Consider the following 12,544-nt stretch of genomic DNA (forward strand, 5'->3'; position numbering starts at 1 on the left):
ATCACTGCTGTCACTTATTTTATTCATAATTTTTCTTTCGGGTTTTCTGATATATCTGGAATTTTATGTACAACTTTACATTTATATGGATCTTGTGGGGTTCAGCTCACTTATCCACATGTCATCATCCTATTGAATGTTGACTTAATGAAGAAGACAGTTAAGTTGGTTGGCTTTGAAGCAGAACTGGGTTCTCGGGTATAAGTAGACACTTAGTTCTCTATTTAGATTCAGAATATATAATACAAAAACAGAGGAAGAAGATCAGAATCTTGAAGCTCGAGACATTGAAGAAAACTGAAACTTGTTCTTGAGAGTATCCTGTCTTATGATTAAGGTGCAAGACACCTGATGTAATGTTGAGATTTTGTAACACCATTTGAGAAGTTCATCAATAAAGAAGCTGCTATTTCTCTCCCGTGGATGTAGGCACATTCATTGTGCTGAACCACGTAAATTGTTTTGTGAGTATTTTATTACTGTTTTATTACTTTGTTCATTATCTTGGTTGTGTTTTCTGGTTTCTTGTTTAGTTTTCAGGCACCACAATTGGTATCAGAGAGCCAGGTTGCATTAAGAGGATCAAGAAACTAGCTTTGAGGATCAAGAACAGATCAAGACATGGGAACAACCAAGTTTGAAGTTGACAAGTTCACAGGGGCAAATGACTTCAGTTTATGGAGAATTAAGATGAAAGCACTTCTGGTGCATCAGGGAATATCAGAGGCAATTGATGTTGAATTGATGAAGGAAATCAAAGAGGAAAAGCTAAAGAGGGACATCGAATCAAAGGCTCACAGTGCCATTCTCCTAAGTCTTGGTGATGAAGTTTTGAGGGAAGTGTCATGTGAAGAAAAAGCTCTTGGGTTATGGAACAAACTGAGTTCTATCTACATGAAGAAATCTCTTGCCAATAAATTGTATCTCAAGAAGAAGCTATACACCCTTAGAATGGATGAATCGAAGGAGTTAAGAAGGCATCTTGATGATTTTAACAAGATAATACTCGACTTGAACAATCTTGGAGTCAAGTTCGATGAGGAAGATCAAGCTATTATCCTTCTAAGTTCTCTGCCAAAGCCATACGAACATTTTGTGGACACCATATTGTATGGCAAGGATACATTAACCATGTCAGAAGTTAAGTCAGCATTGAGTTCTAAGGAATTACAGAAAAGGGGAGATGACAGATATGAAACTAATGGAGAGGGACTGTTTGTAAGAGGCAGATTAGAGAAAAGAGAGTACAAAGGCAAGAAGAACTCTCGGGGTCAGAGTTATCACAGATCTAAATCAAGAACAAGGAACAACTCAACTACAAAACAGTGCTATTACTGCAAGAAAGAGGGACACTTTCGAGATGAATGTTTAGCCTTAAAAGCCAAACTTAAAAGAGAAGAGAATCACAAGAACAGAAATCATGGTGAGGCAAGTGTGGCATCAGATGGTTATGACTCAGCTGATGTCCTTGTGGTATCTAGTTCCAATTCAGGGGAAGAATGGATTTTGGACTCGGGATGCTCTTTTCACATGAGTTCAAACAGAAGACTATTTGCCACAATCACTGAAGAACATGGTGGAACTGTGTTACTAGGAGATAATAAGGCATGTGAAGTCAAAGGTATCGGGTCTATAGTTATCAAAATGCATGATGGGATATCAAGGACAATACAGAATGTAAGGTATGTGCCTGACCTGAAAAGAAACTTATTGTCCATAGGCATGTTTGATAAAAATGGCTTTACTGTCAAGATAGATGATGGAACACTCAAGGTTACAAGAGGTTCATTAGTTGTGATGAAGGGCAAACTGAATAATGGCCTGTATTTCTTGGATGGTAAAACTGTTATTGGTGATGCTGCAACTGTTGTTGACAAGAATTCAGAAGACACTACAAAATTGTGGCATTTGCGATTGGGTCATGTAAGTGAGAAAGGAATGAATGAGCTCAATAAACAAGGTCTGTTTAAGGGAGGTTTGAAAGACAAACTTGACTTTTGTGAAGAATGTGTCTATGGCAAGAGTAGCAGGGTAAAATTCAGCAAAGGAGAACACACTACAACTGAAAAGCTGGCCTATATACACTCGGATTTATGGGGTGCCTCAAGAACTCAAACACTTGGTGGAGCAAGCTACTTCATGAGTATTATAGATGATTTTAGTAGAAAGGTATGGGTGTTTCTGTTGAAGAGCAAAGACCAAGCTTTTGAGACCTTTGTTAACTGGAAGAAGCTGATAGAAAATCAGACAAACAAGAAGATTAAGGTGTTGAGAACAGATAATGGTCTTGAATACTGCTCAAATGAGTTCAAGGAGTTCTGCAATAAGGAAGGAATAAGAAGGCATCTCACAGTGGCTAGAACTCCCCAACAAAATGGGCTGGTAGAGCGCATGAATAGAACACTTCTAGAAAGAGTGAGATGTATGCTAAAAGGTGCATATTTGGAAAAGTATTTCTGGGGAGAAGCTTTGAAAACAGCATGTTATTTAATAAACAGATGCCCTTCTGCAGCAATAAATTTCAAAACTCCACAAGAACTTTGGACAGGACAGCCACCAAAGTTTGAACACTTAAGGGTCTTTGGATGTACAGCCTATGTGCATGTTAAACAAGATAAACTGGATGCAAGAGCACTAAAGTGCATGTTCTTGGGCTATCCTGATGGTGTAAAAGGCTACAAGGTGTGGTGTTTGGAACCAGGTTACAAGAAATGCTTGATTAGTCGAGATGTGGTATTTAGAGAAACTGAAATGGCAATGAAACCGAGGCAACCAGAAACAGAATTACAATCAGAAAAGGCAGATAGTTTGCAGCTTGAGGTGGATCAACAACTCAGAAAAGTTGACAGTGAAGACAGCATAGATAAAGAAATTGCATCTGATTTGAGTTCATATCAGTTGGCCCGAGATAGAGAAAGAAGAGATACTAGACCCCCTGATCGTTTTGGCTATGCTGAGTTTATTGCTTTTGCATTGTCAGTTGCTGAAGAGATAGACAATGCAGAACCTACAACTTACCATGAAGCAATAAACAGCAAAGATGGTGCTGAATGGCTTAAGGCAATACAAGAAGAGATGATGTCTTTACAGAAAAACAAAACATGGATTCTAGTAGACAAACCAGAAAGAAAGAAGCTGGTGGGGTGCAAGTGGATCTTTAAAAGGAAAGAAGGAATACCAGGAACTGAAACTACCAGATTTAAGGCAAGATTAGTAGCTAAAGGATTCACACAGTAAGAGGGCATAGACTATAATGAGATATTCTCACCAGTAGTGAAGCAAACTTCCATTAGAGTAATGATGTAAAAAGCAGCTAAACACAATCTTGAGGTGGATCAAATGGATGTAAGAACAGCTTTCTTACATGGGAGCCTTGATGAAGAAATTTTTATGCAGCAGCCCGAAGGTTTTGAAAGCAGTAATGAAAATCAGGTTTGCCTGCTCAAGAAGTCTTTATATGGACTTAGACAAGCTCCAAGACAGTGGAATCTCAGATTTGATGACTACATGACAAAGATTGGTTATAAGAAGAGTGATTTTGACCCTTGTGTTTACATCAACAATCAGATTTATCTGCTGTTATATGTTGATGATATACTGATTTTTGGAGATGACAGGATAAGAATTGATGAACTTAAGGAGCAACTTAGGCAAGAATTCGAGATGAAAGATCTCGGGAAGGCCAAGAAAATTCTTGGCATTGATATCAGAAGGCCTAAACCTCATGTGATTACACTGACTCAAGGAGGGTACTTACAAAAAGTATTAGAAAAGTTTGGAATGAGTAACTCCAAGGCTGTCTCTACTCCTCTAGCTCAGCATTTCAAGCTATCTATGAAGCAGGCTGCCAGTACTAATGATGAAAAGGAATACATGGACAAGGTACCTTATGCTAGTTGTGTTGGTAGCTTAATGTATTCTATGGTATGTACTAGGCCTGATTTGGCACACTCTATGAGTGTTGTTAGTCGATATATTGCCAATCCAGGATCTGAACATTGGAGTGCTGTCAAGTGGATTATGAGGTACATTAAAGGGACATTAAACACAGGTTTGGTATTCAGAAATGAAAGTCAGTTCAATGAAGAAATCACTGGTTTTGTTGATTCAGATTTTGCTGGGAATATAGACACTCGGAAGTCTTTGACAGGTTATGTTTTTACTGCACTTGGAGGTTGTATCTGCTGGAAATCAAATTTGCAGAAGGTTGTGGCATTGTCATCTACAGAGGCTGAATATATGGCAGCAACAGAGGCAATTAAAGAGGCAATTTGGCTTAGAGGCTTGACTGAGGAATTGGGTTTCAGATCAGATGACATCACAGTTCACTGTGATAATCAAAGTGCACTACATCTAATGAAGAATCCTATGTTTCATGAGAAATCTAAACACATAGATATTAAGTTGCACTTTATCAGAGATGTTATTCAGTCAAAGCAGGTATTTGTCAAGAAGATAAGAACTCATGACAATCCAGCCGACATTTTCACCAAGAGTGTTACTGCAGGGAAGTTTAGTCACTGCCTAAACTTATTGAACATTGAAGAATGCTAAGTCTTGATGAGACTTACTCATTGGAATTAGAGAACAGCAAACTTATCTCAACTCTCAAATATGTTTAAGTAAACTGAACCAGGTGGAATTTGTGGGGTTCAGCTCACTTATCCACATGTCATCATCCTATTGAATGTTGACTTAATGAAGAAGACAGTTAAGTTGGTTGGCTTTGAAGCAGAACTGGGTTCTCGGGTATAAGTAGACACTTAGTTCTCTATTTAGAGTCAGAATATATAATACAAAAACAGAGGAAGAAGATCAGAATCTTGAAGCTCGAGACATTGAAGAAAACTGAAACTTGTTCTTGAGAGTATCCTGTCTTATGATTAAGGTGCAAGACACCTGATGTAATGTTGAGATTTTGTAACACCATTTGAGAAGTTCATCAATAAAGAAGCTGCTATTTCTCTCCCGTGGATGTAGGCACATTCATTGTGCTGAACCACGTAAATTGTTTTGTGAGTATTTTATTACTGTTTTATTACTTTGTTCATTATCTTGGTTGTGTTTTCTGGTTTCTTGTTTAGTTTTCAGGCACCACAGATCTTTTCAAAGATAAATTAAAATATGGATAAAGGAAAAACTGTTTACAAATCTCGACCAATAAATAACTATTTTTCCATATCATTTTTCATTAATTAATAAAAATAAGTGTTGTGCATTTTTTGAGTAACGGCGAGAATTTGCCCCAATTTACACCATCTTTCGCCATTTTTCCCAGTAAGCATCTCTTCTAAGTTTATAATCACTTCCAAGCACGATCATACATCTGGTAAGCTATTTCATATTTTCCGGTTACCTAGTTCTTCTTCTCTTATTACCAAATTTAACTTGCCCACTCTTCGCTGCGACGCCGGGAATAGAGGTCCCATTCCGCTGCCCCTCCCGTCGATGTCTATGCTCACTCTGTCCCTCCAAAATGATCTCGCCACAGTCATTGGTCTTGTCATACAAGAACAATCAGCAAAACAATCAGATCAGGACACCAATATTATTAGAACTCGGCAATCGATCTTGGTGATCGTACTGTGAGTGAGGTGGTCTGCAAAGATTGTTTGAGAGCCAATAAATTGGGTACTGAAGCTGGGTTCCATTTGTGAGTTAGCGATAATGTGAAATGTAAATTAGAGACTTGATAAATAAGCATATAAATTGGGGACTTGATAAATGAGCATATTTTATATTTGGTTACCTGACACTACAACATATAAATAACACGAGTGAAGCATATGATTTAAGGTTTCCGTTATTTCTGTTGACTGATTTTTTAGTCAACTTACATGGAGTAATAAATTAATAGTTGTTTTGTGTGTAAAATTCTTAGTAGAATATTTGTTGTGAATAAGAAACCAAACAAAGAGAAATAAATGTGGTAATAAATATATAAGAAGAATGAGTTTATAGTGGCTCGGCCCCAAAAAGATGACCTACGTCCACTTTAGTCACTTGCATTTATGATGAACTTTGAACCAACAAAAACAGTTATACCGAGTTTTGATTGTGTTTTGAGGTAGTTACAACAATAGAGAGTGGAAGTACTCTTGAGGATGAACAGTTTCTGACTTACTAACCAACCCCATTTACATTTTGATTTGAAGTATTTATAGCCACGGAAATGGGAAGAGTTGATTGTGGCAAATCATTTCCGGATCCGGCAAATTTCCGAGATACTCAAATGAACACCAGGTATTTGCGCCCTTCAAATATGGAAATCCAGCGTGTCCTGTGCGTGAGTATGTTGGTTGCACTTTTCAGTGCTAAGGAGGGCTCAGGTGGCGACGGCCACCATCGGGCACCGACGATCGCCAACGACCGGCGAGGACCACCAGCGACTGTCTACGGTGGCAATGGGGGGACTGTTAGGATTTTTTAAATACATAGTGAAATAAGTTATGCACAAAGTGGTGCAAAATAATAAACTATTTCATTAAAGTCAACATAAGTGGGTTTACTTTTGTTGTCGGCATTTTAAAATTATCTTTTTCGATCCAAAGTGTTTCTTTGAAGTACCCAAAATTTTTGGTGGATTTGGAGGTGTTTTGGGCTGATTACAGGGTCAAAATTCAGTGTAACAGGCATTGCGTCGCCTATCTTACAACTGCTCAGACAGGCGACACATCGTCTTCATAAGGGCGATGCATCGTGTGTGCCATCCGTCCAACTATGGTTTTGGCTCCAAAACATAGTTTAAAATGCTCCAATCTCACTAGTTAACACTAATGACGGTTCCTACACTATTTAACCGGTTAATTTAATATTTTGGTGAACTGATTACTCTCCACTCTCTCTCTCTCTGAAATCCTCTCCCTCTCTCAAAGGCCCTTGTTTTGTTTGTTGCAAGAGTGGTCACTTTGCTAGGGAATGAAAATTCTCAAAATCTACCAATTTTGGACCAAATGTCAACACAACTGAAGTAGAGTTTGTTGCAACCATAAGTGAAGTGAATGCCACCCAAGGGAAAGTGCAAGAATGGTGGTATGACACTTATGCCACCATCAATGTAACTTACGATAGAGGAATATTCAATACACTTGAAGAGACCAAAGATGGCCATGGAATCCAAATGAGGAATGAGCATCGATCCAAAGTGATGGGCAAGGGCAATGTTGATCTCTTCCTCACATATTGAAAGAAAATTCTTCTGTTAAATGTGTTGTATGTTTTATACATGAGTGGAAATCTTATAAGTGGAAACATGTTGGGCAAACCGGGCATCAAAGCGATGTTTGAGTCCAATAAGCTTATTTTTTCCAATGGAAATTACTTTGTCGGAAATGGTATGTTTGTGATGAAATGTTTAGGTTGTGTACTCAAGACTCCAATTTTGATAATAATTCATCTAAATCTTCATGTTATATGCTTGGCTTTAATTCTATTGCTTTGTGGCATAATAGACTTGCTCATATAGGTTATAGTACAATTAAAATAGTTATTAAATATCTATTGATTGTATGTAATCATATTGAGCATGAAAATGTTAACTATGTGTTAAATCTAAAATGGTTAAGAAACCTTAGCCTATTGTTGAAAGAGAAACTAACTTGTTAGAATTTCTACATAATGATTTATGTGAATTGAATTGAATGATAACTAGAGGTCGAAATTAATACTTTATTATCTTTATTAATGATTGTTCTAGGTTCACATTTATTGACTTGCTTAAGAATAATAATGAAACCTTTAGAATGTTTAAAATCTATAAAGCCGAACTTGAAAATCAATTGGAAAAGAAAATCAAAGTAATAAAATGTGATAGGGGCGGTGAATACTTTTCTAGTTAATTCAATTTTTTTTTTTTTTTGTGAAATGCATGATGTGATACATGAATGTACAACCCATTATACACCCCAACAAAATGGTATAGCGAAAAGAGATAATAGAATACTTGTTGAAATGATAAATGATATGCTATTACAAGCAAAGTTGAGTTTTGTGTTACGGGGAGAAGCCTTGCTATCCATTTTTAATATTCTAAACCGAATTTCTTTGACAAGAATAAAATTTCACCATATGAGATATGGAAAGGAAAGAGGTCCCACCTAGGGTATCTTAAAGTGTGTGGGTGCCTTGCTTAATGCAAGAGCATGAAACCTAAAAGTGTTGGTAACTGGTTTACCATATGTGCGACATAAAGCATGGGGTGGTGGGCCCAGAGATTTAAAAAAACAACTCTTTAAACAATCTTTAAATAACAAATCGACTAATATGCAAAACATTAATCATAGACAAAAAAAAGATGAGGATTTACAAGTTGTTGAACAATTGTTGACGGTGAAATCTCGTCAACGAAATTAGATTGGAAAACTCAAAGGTAACTTAGATAAAATCTTCGAATGAACTTATAGAAGGATAAACACAGATCAACAATGGGGTAAAAACTGTATATTGCTTAATAACTTCAGCATACAATGAATCTTCCAACCCCTTTGCTGGAGGGGTGATGATCTATTTATATTGGAGCTCTGATGGCTCCCCATACATTGTATTCCTAGGGGACAAGATTGTACATAGGTACATTGTCGGTATTGTGGCACAGGTCATAGTGGAGTAGAAGGTGGTGGTGTCGGCCTAGTACATAGCTAGAGGTGTACAGGTAGTGCATCCATTCTTTGTACGAATCTGGACCACCACTACTTGTATGATATTGCTATCAGGATCATGCCTTTGTCCTCCTCATGGTCGTACATCCTGCACCCATACACGCGCAAGTACTTTGTACCTGCCCACGTCCTCCGTACATGAAGATCCTTCTCCCTTCTCCAAAATACATCCTCTCATCACCTCCTAATGTTTTTCTAAGTATTGGATACACTTACTGGTTTCCCTTTCCCTACTTGGGGAGTAAGGTTCGTATAGCACGTGGGGGGGCAATGAAGTCCTCACTACGCGCGGCTCTCCTCCAAGCTATAGCGTCATGGCAATGTTGGGCGAAGTGTCTCCGGCCCATAGGCAGTGTCAATACTTGGAGCAACATGATGAGGTGCTATAGCTCCGTGTGGTGTACGGGGGTGTGATGCCTCGCGAGGCCCCTCGGCATGAGATAGATGATGCGAGGCACCTGGGTGCACAGCAGCATGACATCTCGCGAGGTCCTGTCGTGCACGGGGGCGTGACGTCTCGCAAGGTGTCAGGTGCGTGGCAGGTGGGCGAGGCGTGGAGCACCTCGCTACAGGAGGCTGGACGAAGCCTGGGGCGCCTCTTTATGCGAGACTGGGTGAGGCAAGGCAATGCGAGGATGGGCGAGGTGTGGAGTGCCTCGCTATGCGAGGCTGGGCAAAGCCTAGGGCACCTCGCTATGCAAGGCTGGGCGAGGCTTGGTGCGCCTCGCTGTGCGAGGCTGGAAACGGTAGGGTGAGCCTGGCCGAGGCATGGAGTGCCTCGCTATGCGAGGCTAGGCACGACAGGGTGAGGCTAGGCAAGGCAAGGCGAGGATGGCCGAGGCGTGGAGCGCCTCACTACGCGAGGCTGGGCGAAGCTTGGGGTGTCTCCCTGCGCGAGGCTGGGCGTGGCATGGTGCGAGACACCCTTCTAGGCATGAGACCCATCCGAGGCAAGAAACACCTTGATGGCGCGAGGCCATTGGCCTAGGGAAATGTTCACCTATAATTTCCATAATTCCATCGAGGAAAGCTTTAAGAGAAATTATTCAATATTCACAAGACCCATAGGTCCGAGCCCAATAGCATGAATATCCGACCTTTATCCACGTAGCCCATCTAGGGACCAAAGGTTTTTTCCTTGGTCAACTTTTGGCATCCACAACAATCAAGAATCATCGCTATCTTTTAGTACATCCAACGAACATCCAATCCAAAGCAGCCTCTTGAATACTCAGACCTAGATATTCCAAGATGTATATCTACACCTCAAGACGTGTGTGAGCATGTAGAGTAATGGTGGGGAAATTTCTGATTAACAAGATGTACTTAACTAATTAGATCTTGGAATATTAGGTCTGAGACAATTTTCAGGGATAGACTCTGTGAAAAGCTTAGAATTTTCTCTCTAGAATATTCTCTTTGTTAAGCATATTCTGTAACTATTTTTACCGGATAGATTTATCAAATAATTAATTAAATTAAAAATTCAATACTAAAAATTCAAATTATAAACTAATTATTGAATTGATAATTAAATAAATAAAAGAAATATCCAAGACTATTCTTGGACCTTGTTACACGCAAACTACAGTGCATGCACTGTAGTTCGCATGTAACATTGTTTGTATTAAAAGTATAAATAAGAGTTACGTAGCAGAATGGGTCTATTAAAAAAAATTATTAATACCAACCAGGATCATACATATATAGATATATTAAATCACATACAAATAGATTAGACAATACCTCTTGTAGGCTATCAAGAATCCATGAATCTTTTTGTATAATTAAACTGTCTTCCAATCCAGATTCTGAAAGCTCACACCTTGATCTTCCAGACTAATCCTCAAACACACAAAAATGTGTGCGGACACGTACGATTCAAAATGTTGATTTTAGAACTTTTTAGATGTACTCAACACATGAGATCTAGAGAGGTTTCATTGAGAGAAGATGTATTGAATAATTTTTCAGGTTTAGGAAAACTATCGCCTTTTTTTTTTCGGAGAGAGTCTGAAAGTCAAAACTTTTTGTTCGCTTACAAAAACTTATTCCTGAATGTATCGTTATTTTAGTTTTATAAAGATAATTAACTTAATTAATTAATTAATATTTTATTAAAATAAAACTGATCATTTATAACATATTTAATGATTTAATTTTAAATCATTTTTATAAAGAACAATAAAATAATTGATTAAAAAAATAATTTTGAAATTCAAAATTCAAATCCTAGGTATATAAATATCCCTGTGCGTGGTGCCACACTCATTGTGCAGTGAGTGTGTCGCACAACACAGTTGGGGCTCTCTTTAATTTTCTCATTTGTTTATTTAATCAATATTTAATACAATATATTCATCCCAAAATAAATATCTTATTATAAATAAGATAATGATTAATCTCTCTCTTTAAATTAATCCAGACATGATTAATATTTATTTTAATATATAGTATTTTAAAATAAAAACTATATAGTTAAGAAATAATTAATTCATAATTAATCAATTGGCTATAATTCTCACATAATTATTTCCTTGCCTTGGAGAATTAGTTCATTTTCAATTAAGTCATTTTCTATACAAATTTTTCTTTTGACATCCTTACTCTTGACAATGTAGGACAAATGTGATTTGGGGACCATGGACTTATAATAAGAAGCTTCAATAAACAAGATTATTAATTAAACTGTAACGTCCCAGGATTCCTAATAAGACTTAGTGCCTTGATTATGGGGCCATGAGGGTATTATTGGAATGTTATGTGAATTAAATGAATATTTATGTGATTATGTGAATTGCATGAGTTATATCAATATATGACTTGTAACGACCCGGATTTTCAAGACTCGATAATGCGGAAATATAAATGTTTTCATTTAACAAAATGTCTCAAAAACCCATAGAAAAAAAAACTTTTTAAAAAGTCGTATGGCCATACTTAACATTTAGTTACAAACATGTTTTATAAAGATTAGAGTGAGCCTAGTTTAAGAAAATTACACAACATTTCCAAAAATAAAAAGGCTTCCCAAAAGGTCGGTCCACATGTACATTTGCAAGGAAGACTCCAGCGCTCACTGCTCTGCCTTGCCCTTGCTCTTACCTACAACATGAAACAACTAGGTAAGCGAAAACGCTTAGTAAGATCAACTTTCAAACAAAGCATGTAGAGAATTAGGGTTCCGGACCCATCCGAACCCTACACAATCAATTTTAAGAACGCTAAAGCGTCCTGGCAAACTTATGGTCATGCCTGATAACCAAGGATAAATTAATTCATATCTAGATAAAAATCCTGCACTCAGAAAATCCCAGAACAAGCAGATATATTATATCACAACTATATCTTATCAACAAATATATCCCTGCACTCAGAAAATCCCAGAGCAAGCAGATATATTATATCACAACTATATCGTATCAACAATTATATCCCTGCACTCAGAAAATCCCAGAGCAAGCAGATATATTATATCACCATATAATTCGAGACCAACGCTCGACAATTTCCAACAATTCAGACGTAACGCGCCCTCCAACATAATTGCTAATCTATAAAAGAGAACCGAGTCTCCACACTAAGATCTAGCCAATAAATATTCTCATCAAGGGTAACTATCGTGTTACCTAGGGCATCGCTACTTATCCAAGAGCGTAATCCAATTTACACGGTTTTACGGAGACTTCTATGTTAATCAGTGGTGCTGGTGAGCAGCTGCCCCTAGGGTGTTCAACCTCACTCTATCTTGGCAACCCCTAGTATATCTAGGCACTCTCACGGAATGGCCAATATTCACGGCTGCTATCCGGGAATAACTTATCAGAGCACTTGCTCGGATTCTAACCGTCCAATGATTAAGTAAGCATGAGGGCCCCTAGGTCCCA

The sequence above is a fragment of the Humulus lupulus genome, chromosome X, assembly GCF_963169125.1.
Source record: "Humulus lupulus chromosome X, drHumLupu1.1, whole genome shotgun sequence".
NCBI lineage: Eukaryota > Viridiplantae > Streptophyta > Magnoliopsida > Rosales > Cannabaceae > Humulus > Humulus lupulus.